Source organism: Taeniopygia guttata, chromosome 8, assembly GCF_048771995.1.
Source record: "Taeniopygia guttata chromosome 8, bTaeGut7.mat, whole genome shotgun sequence".
NCBI classification, from domain to species: domain Eukaryota; kingdom Metazoa; phylum Chordata; class Aves; order Passeriformes; family Estrildidae; genus Taeniopygia; species Taeniopygia guttata.
In genome coordinates, this window is record NC_133033.1 from 22569828 (window position 1) to 22592797 (window position 22970).

General features: G+C 37.3%; 1 long non-coding RNA gene across 3 annotated transcripts in view; it reads right to left on the minus strand.

Moving 5' to 3' along the window:
* The window catches only part of LOC115496249 (uncharacterized), a 37392-nt gene extending 16235 nt beyond the window's left edge, over positions 1-21157 (minus strand). The window contains exons 1-3 of one of the 3 annotated variants that reach the window (XR_012057090.1): positions 17026-21157; positions 5601-5689; positions 1232-1381 (exon numbers count right to left, since the gene is read on the minus strand). This is a non-coding gene — a long non-coding RNA (uncharacterized lncRNA). Of the gene's footprint in view, positions 1-1231; positions 1382-5600 lie in introns of all 3 variants that reach the window. The other 2 variants (XR_005981260.2, XR_012057089.1) reach the window with 2 other exon arrangements.
* Between the last annotated feature and the right edge of the window lie 1813 nt (positions 21158-22970).

The window sequence follows — 22970 nt, forward strand, 5'->3', positions numbered from 1 at the left end:
GGTTTTGTTTCACCTGACAGAAACACAAATTGGCATTTGGGATGGGGGGCAATGGGCAGTCAGGCTGCAGGGGCAGCAGGGTGGGGAGAGCACCAGAGGAACTTGTGGCAGCAGGAAGAAGAGAAAGGGGCTTGCTGCAGTCAGGGCTGTTCCTCACTCATGCCCCTCTGCTGACCCTTTTATCATCTCACAGACTTCCTCCTGCTATCTCCAGTATTTGGATCTGTCACTATGACTATCTCTCTCTTATCTGAAAATAATCTCTGCATTATCTGAATATGAGGAAGATCTACTTTTCTCCTAATGAGTCATCTGAGTTAGTGTGGGTCACCCCTGGCTGGATTAGAAAGTGGAATAATGTTAGTTCTGGCAGGGAAGAGCTTTCTGTGGTCAGAAACAACACAAACACTCTATTAAATAAAGTATGATATGACTTAATTTTAATTCCTAAGTGTACCAACATGAACGTTTGGCAAGCCAGGACAGTAATTAATAATATCTGTAAACAATATTATTTGTTTTCATTACATTCATAACTCTGAACCACAATGATGGAATTGCCAAAGTAAACAAGTTTTTTTTTTTTACTCTTCCTCCATGTTCATATAGCCCTGATTTCTCCAGCTGCTGACATTTTATAAATGTCATAGTTTATGAGGAAATAATAAAACCCCAGGTAACACCACACAACACCATGACCTTTAGCTGAGGGATTGCTCTAAGTTCTTTAGTAAGCTCAGTAAAGAAATTCAGAGGTGAAAATTCAGGTTCTAGGAAGTAATTGAAGACTTCAAAGGTCACAGATTTTCTGTCTGTGAGTCAGACTCACAAATATAATTTTTTTTTCTAACCTGATGCTTGGGATTTGATTTTGCTAATGACCTCCTTTAGCAACAAATGATAAACAGCTTTAACTGAGAATGTGAAAATTTTCATTATTATTTGGAACTGAATTTGTTTATAGTGACCAGTCTAGTCAAACCTAAAGGCATTCCCACTGTTAGGACTTTTGCCTAGGAAGTAGATCTTGTGAATATTCCCACAATAGTATTTCTGGTAGATCCTCTTAAAAGATACACACTGGCATTTAATGAACCATTCCCAAAACACTGTTAGAGAAAAATGGATTTTGCTGATATTTAAAAGAGATTCAGAATCACTTTGAAGATGTTTGAATTCTGCCACAACTTCAATAGATGTTTTGACATTTGAAGGTGTTATCATAACTTACCTGTCATGAAATTTGAGGAAGAATCCTCTTCTAGAAAGAGTATCTGTTCTTCCCATGAGCCTAGGCATGTGGATCCCAGCAGAATTACACAGATTTTTAATCCCCAGACTTTGAGAACTGAGGAGAGTGCACCAGTTTAGTTTATACTGCCTAGAAAATGGAATTGGACACAGAATGTCAGCTCTTTAGATTTTCTAATAGGACAGACATTAAACCACTACTCACCTCTAAAACAGTTTATCTAAAGCTGCATGAAATGTAAAGCTACAATAACCAAAAACAGTAGAACTAAAAACCAGCTAAACAACTAATACTTATCCAACAAATCACTATGGGTAGGAAAAAGATAATTAGAAATTAGCATATTGTATGTAGGTACTTGATGAAGTAAATCAGGCAGTGCAGACTTAAAGTAACTGCTGTAACAGTGCCACAAAGGCAAGAACAGTCACAGGTTTTCTGTGTGCTGCATTTGAAATAAAAGCAGGAGGAACAAGCCATCCCCTGAGAAGTTGTGGAACTGGAAACTTTATTATAGGTAGCACAAGAGACATTGGACAACTTCTTCCAGAATGAGGCATCACTAACCCCAGAACAGGCAGAGAAGTGATCCAATGCAAATGAGACACGTGTGTTGCAAAGACATGAAATTTCATAGAGATTGGTGACACTGGAAAAATTGAGTGTCAGGTCACTGCTACAGGACAGTTTTCATTTTGTTCAAATGGTCTGAAACCCACAACTTGTACTTCTGGGAAGGGAAAACATAAATTATACTGTAGGGATAGAATAGGAAGTCTGAAATACATTCAGAACTTGTCCTGGACAATCACTTCAGTGTGAGCTCACATGAGAGTTGTGGTTTAAGTCATGGAGTTTCTGCATACACATATAAAAAGAGATATCCTCTTGCCTGGATGCACTGGCATCCTTCTTACTGCTCCAATCATGACTTCCAATAGATTAATTCCTTGCTTTCAGAAAAACGTGTCAATTCATAGAACAAGAGAGTAATTCACAGTTACCTTAGCCTAAGGTTCAAATGACTTCACTTAGCTCCTAAAGCATCTTGATCATGATTCCAAAAATCCCAACAATTGACAAGTGATGAAATGAGTTGTTTGATCAAAGCCTGAAGTCAGCACTTTGTTGCAGAGTCTGCCATCTGTTCATTACTGTCATGCAAGGAACACACCAGCTTGCTGCTGGAATGGAGTCAATTGTGCCACTGCTGGCACACTCACTTAGGAGCACTGCTATAATACTGATAATTTTGTAAGAGGAAAGGAAGCATTTGAGCAGTTTGACATTTACAGCTCCAGTGAGCTATCCCTGTTAATGGTGGTGTGAGCACTGGGGGTCTCTGAACTCTCCAAGCCATGCTGCTTTTAGATAAGAACAGAGAAGTCAGTTCTAAAATAAATACTAAAAAAATTCACAAGTATTTTTAGCACATGGAAAAACATCTCAGTAGTAGGTCACTTGGTAATTCCATAGAGAAATTTTAGTGTTTTGGTGAAGTAATGCATCCTGTAAATGTTGCAAAAAAAGGTAACCACTGCCTCACTATAACTGTCTCTGAATTGTAGTGGTGTAATTTTTTAACATTTATTTTAAAATATCACAAAGCCATCAAAGAAGCTTCTTTACCAGCTTCTTGTGTCTATAATCTCCTAATGCCTGAATTGTAGGAATAAATTTCTGTAAAATTTCTCACTATGCTAAAAATTCCTCTTCCAAGTCCGTCTCCATTCACATTTAATGAATGCCACGTTTTTGCAGCTCACACTTTCAAATTTATTAAGTCTGCTTGCATTTTTTTTTTTTTTTTTTTTTTTTTTTGTCTACTGCCACAGTTTGTGCTTAGAAGCCTTTTGCATGGCATTGCTGCTTGGACCTCAGGAAAATGAGCTATCACTACATCTCAGCCCTCCACTACCCACATATATAATGGATTTTAGAATGAAAGAGTCATCAGAAAAAGAGTAGATGAAATCATATACTTGCCTGCTAATAAGGGAACTCTTGTACTCACACAGAATGATTTTAGAGAAAAGCCTATTTTATACTCAGATATAACTATCTCTTCCTTAAATCTTGAAAAAGAAATTTGCTTTTCCAGTTACCTACTTTTAGATGTAAAATCCACACAAAATTATGAATATCATTGTACAATAAACAACATTACTACTGATAAATAATAAAGGCTTTGCCAATGTAAAAAATTCATTTCTTTAAACTCAACATGCAATGATTATGAAAGACAGCATGAGATTTATCTCTACAGATTTTGCAGCGTGACTCATTCATAATAACCTTTAATACTCTCCAACAAAAATCTGCTAAAAACATTTCTGTCATAAAAAAAAGAATATTTAAAATATACTTTACACATCTAAAGCAAATTTATAAATTCATTTTTTCTAAAGTCGTATTTTGCACTTGTATTGCACATCTTAAAAAAAATAAATTTGGGGTGGCCTCACAGACACCACCAGTGTTAGGTCATGTCACAGTTGTGGCTGAATACAATAATTGCTGGGCATTGGAAAGGAGGAAGACAGCAGATTTCCTATGTAGAGCAGCATGTGGAAAGCATTAATTAGAAGTTATTAGGAACCTAATCTGAAGGACATTTAAGGAAGGTCAGGTGAAACCTTTTCAAAGAGGAAATGGAATATGAATGGCTCTCTGCTTGCCCCTTCCATCATTAAGCACTCATTAGGAGACATGATCAAGGGAGGTGCTGGAAATCCTGACGAGTTCCCTCAGTCTGTGCAGCAGCTGCTTAAAGATCTTTCTGCAGTAGATTGAGCCATCTAATGAGATGATCTGATAAAGATTTCAAGCAGAAAGAATTGTGTTCTTCAAAAATCCTCAGAGACTGAATTTTCTTCTGTGTTCAAATATTTTTTTTTGTGACAAGCGAAAATGATGAATTCCTATACAAACCCATTTGTCCCCTGAAGGAAATTAGCTTTGTAAGGGGCAGGGGTCAGGAAACTGGAATTCTCTATTCAAGATTCTCTAGTAAGAGAATCTGTTCAAGGTATTTTATTATAGCTTTGGCAAGAACGAGAGGGAAAATATACCCTGTTCTCATTCTTGAGGAAATCTTGCAAACATTTGCTGCAACAGCAAAGCAGTGCTCTGAAGCAGCATCAGGGAGACCTGAATTTTTCCTGTGAGCTGTTGAGAGGTCTTAAGGTGGGCAGATGGAGGCCTGATAACACAGTTCCTATTAGGGCTCCTGTTTCAACAGGCTGTGGATGGAAGTGGAAATCTCTGCTTATCCCCTCACTGATCCATTAAATCCTTTACTGGTTCACTGATCATCTTGGAGGGTAACTTCAAAAAGTTACTGTGGTTTGTAGGAGTTAATGGCTTTGATTCCCCAGTGCATCAGAGGTTTGGGGTTTTATTGCAAGCGAGGCAGAAGCCAGCTGCTCTGGGATCCAGCAGGGAACATCCCCTGCAAGTCACTTCAGTGACACTCCTGGCTGCAGCAACGCCGGGCTGTGGCTGTAAGAAACACAACCAAAGAACAAAGATGCACTTTGGGCTCCTGTCTCAAGAAACCCTTTAAGAAAAGGATGTCCTGTGTGACCTGCTGCAGGATTATAAAATAGACTTCAGCCTACTTGCCTGATAAATGGCTCCCATTTAGCAGACCTGTGGACAGGGATGACTCCACAAATGCCACGCTCTTGATGGCTCCAGTCACAATTCTGACACCTCCTCAGAGCTGGTGCTGCCTTTCCTCTCCAAACCTGCTCTGTCCCTGCACCAAATCACAGATTTGAATCAGCTCCTCCAATCCCATGGTGGAGATGTGATAAGGTTACTTCTCTTGGAAGCTACTGGTTTCTGCAAAAGATATTTCAATATTTAGAAGAAAAGAGTAATCCTAAGAAGGGAAATGTGTGCTGCTGTCCTGTCCAGATGCAAGGGAATGTTTTTAACCAAGTTATTTTTTGTTTTCTAATTTATTTTTGATTTTTGCTACATTAAACAATCCAAAGCAGTTCAGATTGGCTTTCACTTGGTACCATGTACTTGTTCAGATATAAAATTGAAGGAAACTAAAAAAAAAAAAACCACCTAAACTATCTGCTCAAAATAAAATTTATTTTTTTATTATTGTAAGGTTTTCAAACCACTTTACTATAAAAATATCATAAGTAACTGACATGAAAAATTTTCTTTCTTTAAAAATTAAATTTAAAATTTTCAAATGATGAAGAAAGTTGTTTTGCATTTCTTCCCATTTCCCTCCAACTAGGACAAAAATACCTGTGCATTCAGCTCTATAAACTCATCAATACAAACCCATGGAAAAAAGGTATTCAAGGAGCAGACTGGCACATACCTTCACTGTCAGCTTAGTCATAATTTATGAAGAAAAGAGCTTTCACTGTCTCCCAAATGCAGCAGCCACTTCAGTGCACATCATTTTATCTGAAACAGAGAAATTAGTCTCAAATGCACCACTGAAACAGCCATTTCTGCTAAACATTTGCAACAATTATTTTTTGAATGACATTCAGAGATAAACAAAAAAAAATATAGAAGTCCCAGATCAATATAAAGATTTTTAAAAAGCCTCAGCCTTTTGGTTAAGAGTTTTCAATTGCTGGCAGCAGCAAACATTTTTTTTTTTTTTCTGGAGAAGCACCTTTGTCTTTTCCATGATTGCCTTTAGACCTGTATCCCATCTTCCTCTCCAAATGATATTCATATTTCCAGATTTTTCCTCAGAGCTGGTGGCAGAACAAAAATTCCAGGTGACTAAGATTCTGAGAATCTAAAATATGATTTTGCTCTGATTCTAGAAGAAAACATTATAATTCATAAAGGCAATCCATTTAGCTAAAGACAATTTGTTTTGCCCCAAGCAGATGATTTTTTAACTCCATATTTGGTATTATAACACCAAATATATCCTATATAACATTATACTATATATATAAAATATATAGGAAATATATAATATTATAAGCTAAAAATAAAAAAAAATTAAAACTTGTTCTAAAAAAAGTTATACTGTTTGTAACATGCTTTAACATAGAATAATGAATGTTTCTAGGCCGTTTTCCTATTTTCAGGACTTTTTTTTTAAACACATTTCTAAGAATAAACACCTGCTTTTAACTGAGAATTTTGATTTAATTCGGGCCTTGCAGGAATAGCTGTGGTGCATTTCCTACCTGCCTCAGTGAGGAACTCTTGCCACTGTGGAGCTGGTACACTGAAGTGTCCAGTTTAGGGTGTCCTGTACAGACATGATTGATGTCTGAGGTGCAGCTGTTCCCTGCCAGATTGGGCTGATTTCCAGATTTCCTATGGGAAACCTGGGTGTACCCTTAAAAAATATCCCATTCTCTGGTGGCTCAACTCTGGCTGAACTCAGATGTCCTGCAAGAATTCCCAGGTATGGGATCCCTGAGATGATTTCATTTAGAGCAAGTAATAGAACCAGCCTGACAAGCTTCATGTGAACAAAGGTGCTGTTAGTTCTTGCCAGTGATTCTTAAATATTCTGCACATACCACTGTGTGAGTGTCAAAGCAAAGTGCAACAAGAAAAATGTTTGTCTATTCCACACAATGCTGTTATTACATTGATTTTTTCCCCCCAATTTCCTCAGTTTTGGAAATCACTTAAAGTCCTTCATGTTTCAAACATCACAATCCATGCTCTTCTCAGTGACAAGTCCATCTCCCTCACAAAGTCCCTTGTTTGACTTAATACAAAAGCATAACCAGCACCAAGATATTGATAGTGGGAATGGCTTTTCAGTAAGATATCTTAATGCATTTAAAGTATTTTTAATGGTTTGTTTAGTGGAACTTATCAATATTCATGTATAAACTAGAAATTCTAAATATATCTATACTTACCCTTTAAAAATCCATTTGGATTTTTTGAGGAGCATCAGGGACTGATACATACACTTAGATTTATTGTGCTCCATCACCACTGTATTCAGGTAGACAACATTTTTATTTATTTGCAAACCTTGTGCAAACAAAGTCCAGAATAAAGGACTGTATGAAACAGAGCTTGGTTCTGTGCAAAAGCACCAGCTTGAGCCCTTACCCAACAACACAGGGAAATAAAATACATGTTCTGTGCAATAACACATTCATCTGTTTGCCTTAGAATTATACATGAGAAGGGAATTATGAAAAGTTATACATCTGGAATAAAACAACAACCCTTTTTTTTTTTCTTTTCAAATGATGATTAAGCATCCTCCTTCTTCCAGGAACTGCTCACTAACTATATGCAACCTGCCCGTGGGAATATCCCAAAGACTACAGTTCTCTCGGTGCCATACACCAAATATTTCATATTGCAGCAGTAGCCTAGGTGCCCTCCTCCAGGTCTGTCTAAAGCTGGCCATGCAAGGAATGCCAACAGGAAATCCAGGTTAATTATTTTATTGCTTTGGCTCTTCTTAAGTCATTGGAACTTTGCTAGTATCAGTTTTTCTGCCTCTCAGGGCAAAATCTTTACACCAAGAGAGGATAAGATCCATCCTTGAAACATTAAATACTTGTAGTTTCTACCATAAATCAGGAAAATCTTTCCTTCCTTCACTACCCTTCACATAAAATAAAGATTTATAATGGGCCACTAAAAGAGAGTGTGAACAGAGTCTATAAATGTACAGCTCCTCACAGCAGATTTTAAATGTTTATCCACAACAACCTGGAGATTGAGGATGCTATGTTTCCATGTTAAGGCTTCTGACAAAGATGAACATTTTAGTCCCAGGGTCACATTCTCTACTTCCACCGTTCTTCCAAGACAAAGGTTTTTGTTTTTGTTTTTTATTAAAATCCCTAATTCTACCTAGTGCCCTTAACATCTGTTTATATAATTTTCTTCACATGCCTGTCTACCCCTTCTCCAGAAATACAAGCTGCTTTTTCATTTGGCTCTGTAAGTGCACTTTGGGAATGTTCTCCATTCTGCCTGAAATGTCTTGGATTTTTGCAGAGTGCTCTGTTATGTAGCACTGTCCCAAAGTGAATGATTAGGACCCTTTGGTCTCTCTGTGTGGCCCCCTCGTGTCTGTCACAAAACTGAAGCCATTTGATGGGTAGAAGATGTACCCAAGTGTACCAGGAATGATTTGTTCCACAAGATGTCACGATGTGACAAGTCCTGTCAAAGTGAAGATAATTTTCAGTTATCAAGCTAACACCTGTAATCTAAATAGTGATTAGACACTCCCAAGAGAATGGCTCATCAGTTACACCCTTGGACTTGGAAACAAATTCAGAATGGTTTTAAAAAGGTCCAGTTTTCCTCTACTTGGGAGGAGAATTTCCCTCTATTTCAGAAGGACAATGAGTGCACTCCATGACCACTCATTTTAATTATGAGAGGCACTCATTGCTTCAAAACCACAAGAATCTTATTTCTCCACAGAAAACAAGGCAAGTGTTCTATTAGCTTCAGGAATTATAATCCTGTCATTAATGTTTTTTTTATCTACAGAGTTTAGGCTGCTTTATTTTATTACACATAAAACCAACACATCACAGGTTTGACAGTGGTTGTATTGAGCAGACAGACACACATCTTCTTTTAGACAGATTAATGAGAGGTTTTATGAAGGAGAGAGCTCATTTAGGAATTATGTCTGAGGCTGCATTGCAAAGTCTTGTCTGCACGAGTACATTAAAGGTGATAAAATATTTAGAACTACTTTAATGAATCTATTCTTATCTCTAAAAGAAAAAGAGAGGGGGGCAATTCATGCAGTTAGTACTTAATGGAAGAGGTTTATGTGCTGATGTGTACTGTTTTGTTAACCTCCCTCTAGTTAATTCATTATCTATTACTGCAAAGGCCTCTCACTATGCTAAGAGATTTTCTCCTGTAAGCTGGGGCCAATAATTAAGAGAGTGAGCTGCCCTGGGTTGACACTACCACCAGTATCAGCCATGCCTCTCTGTGTCATCTACTACTTATAGGTGCAGTCATTTGTCAACCCTTTCTTTTACAGAAAAAAAAATTAATAAAGTGAGAAAACCACAGATAAAGTAGTGCAAACACTGTGCAAAACCTGCAGATAATATAAAAAGAGTACACTGACTTAAGTAAAAGAGTTTTTCATTAGCTCTGGTAAAAATATGAGTGTTTTGTTCATTAGCTTCAGTGGCAGTGTTTTTATTCTAAAGCAGATTTTACTGGAAGAACTTCTGCCAAATTCACTTCTATTTTAACTGAGAAGACTGGAAAATCAGATCCTTTTCCTTTAATTTGGCTCATTCTCTTCCAACAATGTGTTTTCTGGTGTTTAAAAGTCATACTTTTTAAAATTTACATTTATTCCCTATTTCTATTAACTTTTACCAATGAAGCATGGTAAACTGGGTTTTCTATCCAAATATTGCTGGATTCTCTTCTATGAAGACAATGCTGGTTTCTTTTCTATGTGACAGAAATGCCTTAATGGCAATGAAAAATGTATTTTTTTTCACATTAGAGCAAAGCATGCTGTATCATTAAAGCAAGGGACTGAGAGTTAAATGATCGGGGTCATCGAGCAGCTGTGGGCAAATCATTTGGAGCAGCCTTCCCCAGGTCATTGAATCAGACAGCCAATTTAGATTTCACATATGCAACATCCATGAAAATCAGGTCAGTCATCTGCAGTGCCCCTATCCCAGTTTATCACTCATGCTTTGTGAGATAATGGTAATCTCTGTGACAGTATTTCTCCCTATCTAAGATTAAAAATGTTTTGGGTCTTTCACAAAGGTATCTAATGTGGGTTAACTAATTATTTAATGCACAACTATTACTAAGTAATTAAACCACTTAAAGATCCACAGATGAAACTCTGCTGCTAATGAAACTCTGTCCTTAAGAAGCTGGTGCTAAGGAATGTGCAGTTGTTGGAAGCAGTTCTAATGAGGTCCCAGCATACATCCCTCACTTCTCACTGGGGATAATAATCCATTTGGATTGGGGAAAGGATGGTAACAGGTATTTCTTTCATGATTATAAGCAAAAAGGGTGAAAATATACTGCTCATCCTGTTGCTGCAAATTGTGACACTGAAGGGCTGACAATTGCATTTCTATGTGAAAGAAGACATTAAAGGTTTAGAAATATTAACGAAGAATCTGATTTAGAGTGTAACATTATCCCCTGACCTACTACATATAATGAGTAATGTGTTCTAAAATTAGAGAGCATGTCCAGGCAGGATGTGGAAAGGTTATGTCTAAATGATGCAGCATTATTAATTGCTGACTATTCGAGGCAGGTTCCAACAGAAAGACACTTCCTGTAACTTTTAAGCTCTTTGTCTCCCATTTCCTACAAATAAGCAGTTTTAGGGAAAATATTTCAACCACTTTGTTGAAGAGTCATGGGACTTTACTTAACTAGTGACTTAAAAAAAAAAAAGCTACAACTAGCTGCTGTCATAAAAATTCTGGGTTTTGCAAGTTTTAAATTCAAAGTTGAATACTGTAGGTCCCCTTTTACATGCAGTACTCCTCATTCAGCAAGCAGAGACCTTATCTGTGCCCTACAGATCAATTTGGCCTCAAGCAGGCTGTGCTCATGAGTTATCAGTGTAATCACGTCTAATTATTTTACAAGTGCCTACAAAGCTGAAGAATATCCAGGCTAAATCATATCAAAGATAATGACCTCGGCCAGAACTTTAGAACTACACCTCACACTGGAAAGCCTTTGATGCACAGGCTGAAGGAGACTCCAGCTCCCTTTTTTCCACAGCTGAACTGTCTTTGCTGAGAAGCCATTCCTCATTTTTATTATCAAACAAGAACTTGAAAAATGTTAGAAAGGTTTGCAAAACAAATGCAGAAGTTGCAGCAGCATCTTAGAAGTACTTTTTGAACACTAACCAGTGCCTAACATCACAGCACATTAAACACTCTCTCTGCTCCCTATTTCCTCTTATACCAGATACTTGCAAGAGCAGCACTTTAGAAATTTTGTACATTCTCTCTTTTCACTTTGAAATCAAGCCCCAAAACTTTCTGTCAAACCAGCTCATTAGTATAAAAAGACTCTCCCCAGCTAAAAGCTGTGTGATATACTTAGCACATATGAGGGCACAGTGTTAATTGTTTATAGCAGTGGAGATGATTTTGCTGTTTCCTTTCCTGATCACCACTTCCACAGAAAAATTCATGATGGCTATTGCATTATGTAAAACTGTGTTCAATAAAGCCTTTTTTTAACATTTTTTTCCTCCTAATGTACATTGGACACAGTTAATGTGAAATCTGCAAACTAGTGTCACATCCCTAGTTCTGTTTCCATGTAATTGATTCAAATATCATATATAATTAGAAACTATAGAAATGAAAGAATTTTATTCTTCCTGATTGAGGTAGGTTAGCTCTGTCCCAGCTGAGCCATCTTAACTCTTCTGAGATGCAAATAATATTTGAGGATCCTTCCATGAGGAGTGTTATAACCTATAAGGATTTTTTCCCCATAGTGGATCATGCAGTATTTAGTTATTATTTCTGTAATTTAACACATTATATAATGCAGTATTGGAAACCATCAATGAAACAGACAAGGGAAAATATGCCACTGTTTCATGATCCTTTAGCTGACAGGGTAGACTGGGTTCTCTGATATTTAACTGTGTGGTTTTGTTTTAAAAGACAGTTGAATAGAAACAGTATGCTGAAAAAAAGCAGCTGAGAAGGAAATACCATAAAGTAGCAACTTACATCTACAAGTCAATGGCAGCAATAAGACTGCAGCATCTAAACAGGCAAGAGCTTCACAACCAGCAATCCTCTTCAAATCCCAACAAGCAAGAGACTGAAGTACTTCTGCACATTAGAACAGAGATAGCTTTTAAAAACGAACACACAAGTGTGTAATGCAGAGAAGGGCCTAATAGCTTTGGGAAGCAGAGGATAAATTACAGCAGCATGTTGACCTTGTTATTTAGTAATGTAATTTGGTACATAGGAGTATTTCAGTTAGGCTTAGATTTTCTTTCTTCTTCTGAACTGAGGGTGGGGTGAATGGGTTGCCATGTGACATCATTCACAACCAGAAGCACAGGAAAACATAGCAATATATTTAGTCAGCTTAACACCAAAATATAGTGTGACAATTCCACAAGTGCTGTGTCCCTCAACATCCAAACACTAGTTAATTGTCACATCTGGCAACCCTGAAAGGAAAGTACTGGTTCCACACAATCACAGATTGCTTTAAAAACAAACAAACAGCAAAAATCCCACCCAAAACACAAAAAGCCCAGAGGGGGAAAAACTAAACCAAAACAAAACCCCCAACCAAACAGAAACCCAAACTCACAAAACAAACGCCCCAAACAGCTCCAGAAAGAAACTGGTCAGAAAGAAAAAAAAAACTGATGGTAATATGAAAATTGCTTTGATAAGGGAGTACCATAAAGTAGAAATTGCTATTTTCATTCTGGAGTGCAAGCAAACTTTAGATGGAGTGTCACTGAATATTGGGGTTTTACACCCATGGCCACAGCTGCCCAGTTGTGCACTTGCAGACTGTTACATAACCTTAATGAAATAAAACAAGTGCCGTTTCTTTAGATCATTCACAATCCACTGAGGATTCTTTATGCTGTGCCACAAAAATTAAGGTTGAAATACATGAGATGCATGTGAAAGGAAATTTATTAGCATTAAACAATGATAACCTTAATTTTCATATCTTAATCTAAAAAATGTTTTAAAATTATGATAGAAAACCCAAAGTCCGTAAATCTGGATGCAGAACAATTAATCTCCCAGCAATGATCTACAGAAAATTGAAAAAAAAATTCTCATCAGTTTCAACAAACTGTAAATCAGGCTTGAGTATATTTGTGGATAATAAACTCCTTTATATGTATTTCATAGATATGCATCTTTTTAATCTGTACTTTTATACATTCAGAAGATGAAAAGGGTGGGAAGTGCTACTTGCTGGATTTTTTTCCAATTCATTTTCTCTCTCTTGCTAATCAGTTCTCAGAGATCTGACTGTGAAAATATCACCTTATTTTTCACCAATGAGATTATATTTCTGAATACAGCATCACAGATCTGGAATAGTTTCAGCTAGGGAAAACTAAATCACCAGGTCTGAATGCAAAAGAAATCTCAGACATGCCAGGTCCTAATAAAGACCCCCAGCCTTAACAGGAATGGAGGATTCTTTTGCCTTTCACAAATTCTGTCATTAATTAAACACACAACCTTATAGGTCACACAACTCTAGAGATTATTTTTTTCAAGCCTACTGCCTGTTTTACATTCAAAGAACATAGGAAATAGCATTTTTGCTTATGAGTTTGCAAAGCTCCTGGCATAATGGGAATATAAAAGCAAAATGTATGCTCTTCCCCTGAGCACTGGGGTTTGCAGAACGTGTTTTACATGTTAAGCAATACTGACAAAGTGATACTTTTAATCTCCCCACAAAACACAGGCTGGTGTTCCCAGTTGCCCCATGAGCAGCCTTTCTCTAAGCAGTTCCAGTAGCATTATTGGAATTCTACATGCATAGGTGGCTATAATTCAGATCAGCTGATTAGAGTCTGTTTTTCTAGGTAAGAAATCCTCCCAATAAAAAATAAAAAAAATCCTACATTGAAAGCCTGAAAGATTAGGTCCAGCTAGACAATAAAACTCTGAGCAAGAATTCAGAGAGAAAGATAAAGGATACCATGAAAATCAGTTTGCATCTTGTTTTTAATGTAGAAATTCAGCTGTACTTTGATTAGGCATTCAGACAGCTTTGATGGCCTTCTGACATTTCTAAACTAACTGGAAAAACAGAAAAGATGGGAGCGATATGATTGTATTTTAAAGCATAGCTTCCTAAAGTGCACCTCATGCAGTTATTTTTTGGTTTGTTGTTTTAGCTTGGGTATTTGTTTTGTTTTTTGCTGTAAGAAATATTTTATGAATAGAATTGATTTCTTTACAAATATGCCACTAATGGCATTTTAATTACATTTATAATATAGAACAAGGCTAATTAAAGATGGCAAAAAATTGATTTTTACCAGTGCTATCTATATACAACAATAGATAACTGCAACTTGACTAATATGTAATTTTAATTTACTACTGTCCATTTTATCAAGCACAGTTGATTAACTGGAAAACTGAATGGATTTCTAAATTTAGGTCTCAGTTGCCAGTTGGCAATAATTTTGTGAGATGTGATTTCCATTGCAGTTTCTGCTGTGTACAACAAAGCTGTTATCACTGAGAAGGTAAACTACATACCGGCTCACAATTTAGAAGACACTTAAATCTTTGCATTTTGCCAAATTTATTTTGTAACTTTATTAGTAGCAGGCAGCGTAATTCTGCTTGTGTCACTGCATCCAACACAACCAAACCCACAGGGTGAACACAGCATTTTCTATGAATGCTTTCTCTTCTAATGCTTGCTATGAACTTGATCTCGTCTAGCTTGGAAACAGGGAGGACTTTTCAGCAGTCCACTCGAAATTGGAGGAGTGTGGAAATCAGATATCAGCAGGAAAATCAAGGGGTTTCTGGATTTTCTCTGTGTACAATAAAATGAAGGAGCACATCTTTTATGTTCAAAACAAGTAAGGCAAAGCTCCAACTCATCAGCACACACAGCAGCCTTGCTGTAATAGGGGGTGAGGCTGTTACTGGTGAAGCAATTTATTTCTAAGGACACATGTGAGTTTGCATTGCATAGATAGCAGGATTTAATAACAGCTGTATCTGCCCAAAGGTAATTGACCATAATTCTGTCATTTTTATCAACAGGGGTGTAATGTTGTCATGTTCCAGTTCCAAAGAATACACCATTAACTTATTATTACCAAATAGTCTCCATCAAGTTAATTAGACCTAATAGCTGAGTTAAGTGATAGCACTTAGTATTTATGGCATCATGCACTTACACTCAAATTCTGCAGGCTCTTAATTTGCCTGTAAATGCTTTGTTTGGGATACTCTGGGATTTTCTGCTTTACTGCTAAGAGGTGAATCACAGTTTCCTCAGACCTCAATGAGTTTTGTCAGTTTTAAGGAAGCCTTTTGCCCTCCCTCACATGGCCTACTATTGTTAAAGGACAGGGTCTGTCAAATGACAGCATGTGCTATTTCAGAGCTCTTTAACACTCTCCAGCACACTATTAATCCATCACTTTCCAAGGGATCATGTGAGGCTCTCCAGCCAGACATTCCCAGCAGCACAGCTTAAATACCCCTGTAGGAAATCAGGTTTTTCTGCATAGTACAAAGGACACAGAATGAAAGCAGCAACTTTCCTTTAGCATTTGTGACCACTAAGGACTTAAGCTAATGCTGGGGCTGGACATGGTTTAGGAAAGTTGTCCTCAGAACCCAGGCAGAATTCAGGAGAAATGGAATAAAGAAATGTAGCTAATCAAGGCTGGTACTGCCTGTCCGCTATGCAGAATTAATATTTTTAGAAAAGGCAAGAACAGAAAGCTCAATACAGTAAGAGGACAGAGAATGGGAGAATGGCTGAGGCTGGAAGAACGCCCTGCTCAAGCAGGGTCACCTGCAGCAGGGTTCATGCAGAATCTTATGTGCTCTACAGATGATAAAGCATCAACCCTGCAAGCCTCTACACTTGTAAACCTGCTGAAGACTGTAGGATCTTTGCAGCAGATTTCACCTGAGCTCATCTCACCCAACTGTTTCCTGAATGAGATATTTTTATAACTCAGGCCATTACTAGTAGCAATTCTGAGATCAACATGCTAAAAGCAGCCCCATACTTTGCTTTACCAGGATGAGCAAGAGCCAGTTAATTACAGAGCTCCTAGACGTCATCTTTCTGGTATTTTAGCTTGTTTTGTAAGAATGTTGGTTTTGTCTACTTGACAAGAGGTGAAGGGTCAGACTTTGATATGCTCCATATACTGATCAAAAAATAAAATGTTAAAGTACAAACACATTTCCGATCATCACCTGGGGACAGAAGATGTGTTTAAAGCATTACTGGCTACTGTGAGGGAGAAGTGAACCCTCCTAAAATCAGAAGCTCTGGGGACCTGAAATTCAGCATTAAGACCTTTTGCACCTAACTGTAACCAAGGACTGGCCTAAGGACAGTGCTATTATAGAATTAGCCTAAGGACTTACACACTGTGGATGTCAGAACCTCAGAGAAGCAGTAGCCAAAGGCTCAGGTCTTCTAGAAAAACTCCTCTTAACATCACAATTCCAAAGCGTGACATGGTTTCTTGCAAACTATGGAGAGGTAAACTGGATTTTTTGATCTAAGAGGACAGCAACATTTTGCATTTATTATGTAGCCATATGACTATGAAAAATAAAAGTCATCATTGACATTTGCTACAGTGCATATTCCCACAGGCCTGTGTAAGGAAAAATCCTTAGGATAATGAGACCATTCAAAAATTCCATTTCATTGCAGACATCCTCTATTTCCAAGGCTACCAAGTTCTTATCACATGTTGTTTCAGAAATCCTCATCTGCATATCTATGAAATAACCAAGTCAGAGCCATATACAACAATTAAGCAACATAAAGACAAAATTAAATTTTGTTAAGTTTCAATAAATAACCAGATGTATTTAGAACATGCACTTAAATTTTTTTGGTCACGTGGTCTCCAAAAACTGCAATGATAAGAACAGAACCAGAACAAAGCCTGAAATGCCAGATTGATTCAATCTGGAAAAGTGAGGATTTCTGCCTTTGAACTTCGATGCAATCTCCCAATTATACCTGACATCTACTTTCACGGAATAAAAATTTACCTCAGAGTGATGTGTCTATGGAAATTTCTGACACAAGGTGCTCATTTAGGACATCAAACATTTCTAAAACCTGTAAAGCAACAGGAAACTGAGTAAACCCCCTGTTTAAAGGTTCAGATTAAAACTCATGAATAAACCTTATTATACAAATGGCTAGAAAACTTGTTTTTGAAGTAAGTGTGGATTTAATGTTTAAAAAATACATTATGTTTATATCAAAATACTTTTGGCATGGCTCTCTGAATTTCAACAATGATGTACATACATCAAAACAGAAATCCACATCCTTCTTAACAGCTTGCCACTCACCCACTTGGTGCTGCAGATGGTACCAGAATGTTTTCCTAAATATCTAAGCTTCTCTAAGACAGAAGAGATGAAACAGCCTCTCTTCACCAGGAATCAACCTAAGTTTAGCTTTCAATTGTGACCTTTTGTATTTTCAACAACTGAGGAATAGGGAAAATTTGTGTTTCATCTCTGTGCTTTTTCATCTCCTTTTTCCTTTTGAAGTATAAAGACAATTTCCAGCCAGTGTAGTATGCTAATGGCTCATTACATCTCCAAGCTAGGAAATGCTGCAGCTGCACAGCATTACATGGGTCTGCTGGTTCCCAAATTAATGGGAAGATTTTGATGTGGAATCCTGTAAGGTTGACTTTGCTGTTCACTGAGTGAAAGCTGTGTTGTTGTCTCTAGTGTGACAGTCAGTCAGACTACCACAGAAATACAGAAACAATTGGGCCAGAAAAGAACTTTAAGATCATTGATGCCAATCATTATCCCAGCACTGCCCTGTTCACCACCAAACCATGGCCCTCAGCTGTGCTTCTTTCATTCAAAATCCTCCAGGATGGGGACTCCAGCACTTCCCTGGGCAGCCTGCTCCAGTGCTGACATCCCTTTTGGTGTAGAAATCTGGGAGAAGAGACCAACCCATGGGCTGGTGAGTGACTCAGGTGCAGGACCTGGCACGTGGCCTTGTTGAACTTGGCAGAGCTGACCTTGGCCCATCCTTGCAGCAGCCTGACCTTGTGCAAAGCAGCCCCTCAGGATAAAACAGCTGCTGTTGGATGCCTGCTCCTACACACTTGGGAGAATATTTTATAACTACAAAGCACTTTAGGAGCATTAGCAGAATTCACTACATGAGCCAATCAAATGGGAAGTGGGGGCTTTTGCTGTGATATCTGCCAATATCTGAAAATAAGTAAATTCTTTCAACATTTCCTTTTCCATCTGAAGGAGCAAGAAAACTGACCAGCTTCAGAAGTTTTTCAGCTGACACTCAAACACAGGTAACAAAACACAGGATGACACTAAAACTTGTTTTGTATAAAGAAGCTGGGACTGACAAATGTATTTTGAATGTAAAATGTTCAGTTCACTGCTTAAAATTCACAGGGAAAAACATTACAATCATGCAGGGGCTCTTTGATGGACTATGTGAAATGAATAGGTGTTAGCTATTGATTTATGATGGAAAACAGACAGTTCTCCCTACTAAATATCACAACCTGGTTACCACTTGTCCTGTTCTGAATTTTAATAGAATTTACACAGGTTTAAAGACACTTAAACTTGGAAAAAAAAATTATCACCAGGTGCAATAGTTCCATTTGTAAGACTTGAAAATGCAACAGGAATTGTGAAATAAGAACTCCTAGCTTCTATTTCCAATACTGGAACAAAATCTACTGCACAGCATTCACCAGAAAAAAAAATAAAAATCTGTTAATAATTGTGACAATCAACCATTAGCCTTAAGTTGTATAAAAAGAATGATTCTGTAATGAAAGCAAAAAAAAAAAAAAGTTATCTACTTGGCTTCCTGCCTAGTCACAGTGGTCCATCAAAAGTAGAAATGCTATGAAATAATGAATCTCTGACTTAATAGCTCTTAGGTACTGTACCTTCCATCTCTCTAGAAGAAATGAAAAACAAATAATGTGATTACAGAAATGATGCTACCAAGTACTGCAGCAGAACAGCCCCTACTCTATCAGGCATTAAGGACAAACAGCACCACAGGGAGTCAGACTTTGGGCTGATCCTAACTTTGCACAGTTTAATCACGTGTCATCTGGGATGAGAATTGCTTCAGCATGGCCACTCTTGCGTGGCAGCAGAGGGCAAGTAACACCCAAAACAGAAAGCACAAATAGGATAAGCTACGCAATGAATAAAACTTGGATACTCAATGGAGCAAATTATAAAATTATACCGAGGTAGTCTGCCAGTCCAGAAAGTTCAGAGAGCCACACACAAGAGATGTATGAAATGTCTGCTTTCTGGCAGAACAGTCACTCATAGCTGAAGCTGCAATCCTCAAAATAGCTAAACACCTTCTATTTAATACTAGAATCGAGGTAAAGGTACCTAATAATCCATCAAATTACTTTCTCTCAACAAGCATCAAAACTTTTCCTCCTAGGTTTGAACAGATATGTACCATGTTGATATAGATGAGCAGCTTCAAGGAAAATCAGGATTCAAAAGAGACCTTATGCAAATTTAAGTAATTTGGGTTTTTTTAATAGCTAAATTAGTCCCAGATATTTTAAAAATATTAGGAATCTTTCCAAATTAGAGGGGACAATAATATTTTGACACAAATAGCCCTAAGATGTATGCTTCCTCAAAATGTTTTAGAAGAAAGACAAATTACTTATGGCTTTAATTGCATGAAGTGTTTGGGGAAATCATTAAAGTATATACAGGTAATTATCTGGAGTATGGATGAGAAGACATTTAAATGTCAGCAATTTCATTAACTTTATAACAGAAGACTGAGAGCTGGCAGAGCAGAGGGTAACAAAGCTGAATGGTTGTCATTAGGAGCTAATAGCTTGTTAGGGTGGTTCTGGTTCTGTAAAATTCTGTAAAACTGGTTTTGAGGTACAGGCAGAAACACAGCAATGTGTGTGTACAAGTTACCAACATCCTGAAATCATCCCAGTCAGGCCCACTGTAGAAAATTATTAATGATATTGTGATTATTGGCTTTGCTGCCTGAAATCCATGGTTTATGGACAGGACATAAAGATTTATCATGACAATGCAAGTGCCTCATGTGCTTTTAGCAGGGCTTTAATCCAAAATCTACTTTAGAAAATAAGAATGCTCAGTTTGTGCAAACCCTACCAGGAAAGCATGAGGCATTAAAAGAATGAGTTAAAAATTCACAGTGGTACTATGGTTAAGCAGAATATGCTTCAGCAATTGAAAAGTTAGGGTCAGCTTGGAAGACTATAAATGACAAACAAATTCATTAATTTTAGAGATGAATAATTCAGACACAAAATTCCTATCAGTACTCCAAATTTTCCATCTTTTTTGAACCCTACTTTCTCCATGTGAGGGAGTCTACCTACACAAAGTGGTGTCAGAAAAACAGTGAGATGCACTTGTTCAGAATTTTCTTCCTTAAGATGGGTATTTCAGTCCTTGTTTTCAGAGGACAACATGGGATTCCAGTTGGAATCTCCAGTCTATGGAGATCAGTCTTAAAGGATAGAGAAGTCACAGTCATCCCTCCCACAAGAAAATATTCCCAACCCAACACAATGGAGCAGCTTCAAGTGATCAAGGGACATTTCACTGCTCCCTCTTGCTGGAGCAGAAATAGCAAGACTGGCAACCATAATTCTGTGGCACAAATTACAGTACCACATTCTGTGACATCCAAAATTTAGTTCATGTTCTGTCATAGTAGTGCTTATATACCGATTAGTTACTATAAATGTGATTAATATACTTTATACAGATTAGCAGTTCTAGTTAGTTTTAAAAGCATTTTAGTTTTTGTGTTTTGATTTAATGAAGTAATATATGGAAAGAATGTGTCTTGGATTTCTTGAAGGAATGACACTGCATACCCACCTAGACAAGAGGTGTTTTTGGGGAAACAATATTGCAGATGCCGTAAACACAAAATCATTTAGATTTTGATCAACATCCTGAACAGTTTGTCAAGCAGCATTAAGACAAGTCAGTAATCCACTGACAATGACAATACCCCAAGTATTTTATCCACCCTATCTATAAGAATAAACAATTACAATACAAGCAAAACATGAAATTTTTTCATTTCAAGAGCATAGTCCTCGAGACTAAAAATCAGACCCCGGAAAGGTGTTGTTTGGATTTTGGTTTTTTGTTTGTTTGTTTGTTTTTTGCTTGTCTTTTTCCTGAAAAGATAATAAAAAATTTAATTCAATATTATTTATTTGTCCCTGTTATTCAGTTCCTGGATAATTAGAACAGAGTTTTCATCCCTTGTCAGGCAAAATAATGTGTGGAAAGCTAATGATGCCACCCCCAAAATATCATTAGGTTGATGGAGAACATGATTTATGTATGTTATGGAAGCATTTACTCCAGGGATCTTTTTCAAGTCAGCAAGAGCAAAATTTTGTTCTCTGATAAACAGAAATGTAATGACAGGCTATTACTTTTGGGTGGCTGAACTTTGATTTCCTGGAGTTACAAGGAGAGTCTGCTTTTGTTCTAATAGCATGATATATTTCTGTGGTGGAAATAATTAATGACTGCAAACTTTGGCCAGCACTGCACTGGCAACTGTTGTATCCTTACATATAGGTAAGTTTTAGAGTAAGTCAAACTCAACCTACATTTTCAGAAAGCAGCAAAGAAAACTTACTTCCAATTCCTGCATATTCAAAGACTTTATACCTGGGCAGAAAAAAAAAAAGTTTTACTTTTCAGATCTGTTTAAAAATTAGGTTCAGTTACTTCTTTAGTCATGAAGAAGTAGCCAGAGAGGTATTTAATTCCTGAGAAAAGATGAAGGTCGAGAAGTGCCTTCACTCACACCTATTACTATAGTACTGTGCCTTCTCCTACTGTGCTGAGCAGCACCCTGTGAAGGAGGTTAACTGGATGAAGCTGTTCTTAAGTCCCAAAAGAAAGAGAAAACTCAATGATCAAAGGTTTGGAGGTTTTTTCTCCCCTTCTCCCCTCCCCACCAGTAGCAGCATAATTTGCTCCACTAAAGCCTTAAATCTAAGGGAAGCATGAATCCAGTCATCTAACTTTTCCAATGACTTTACAAGTGAAATGCTTCAATTGATAATCACAGAAAAAACCCCAAACCACTTGCAGATAAAAAAGCTTGGGACTTGCACATAAACTCACTTGGGAGTGAAAGGAGAGGCAGTTCTAAGGTGCAGTTTACAAATTCATACACCATGAGACAGCAGACTCTAATTTGGGTCAGGGTAACCAAAGAGTTAAAAGTTTGGTTGTTAACAGAAAATAAATGAAAATTTTATACCCCAAAGATGCAAAAAAAATCCACAAAGTCCTTACCAATTATGAGCTGAATACAGGTTAAATACACTTGTTCCTTACCTCCCTAATGGAGTGCTGATATATGGAAGAGAACATATGTGAACTTTAAATGTGCTATTTTCTTCTACCAGAATGTAAGCAGTGCTAGAACTGCCTGCTTCACCACATCAGCTATCAACCACCCTTCTCATTTCATATGACCCTGGAGGTTTCTCCCTTTCCTTTGTGAGGCTGACACACATTTGGCAGTCCGAGTGATGTGAGGAGTTTCTAGCACAGAAAGTGTCCCTGTCAGCACTGAAGGCTATGTTGGTATGACAAACAGAGGAATATTATCCACACTAAAATATCCAAGAAATGTCAGGTTCAGCAAAAAGGCCAAAGTGTTTAAAGTTATCTCATATTCTCTTTCTCTTCTGACCATAATGTATTAAAATTATGTAGTTAAAATTCTCAGTGAAATGTGACTTTATAGACAATAACAACTGAGCACTTGCAGAAGGCATCTGCAGAATTAGTTTTGAAAAAAAATTTAAAATATTTAAACAATACTGGGCATAAACATTTTCTTTACAAATGAGCATTGAATCTGTATATTTGTATACTGAATCAGTTATATTTGCGTTTGCTCA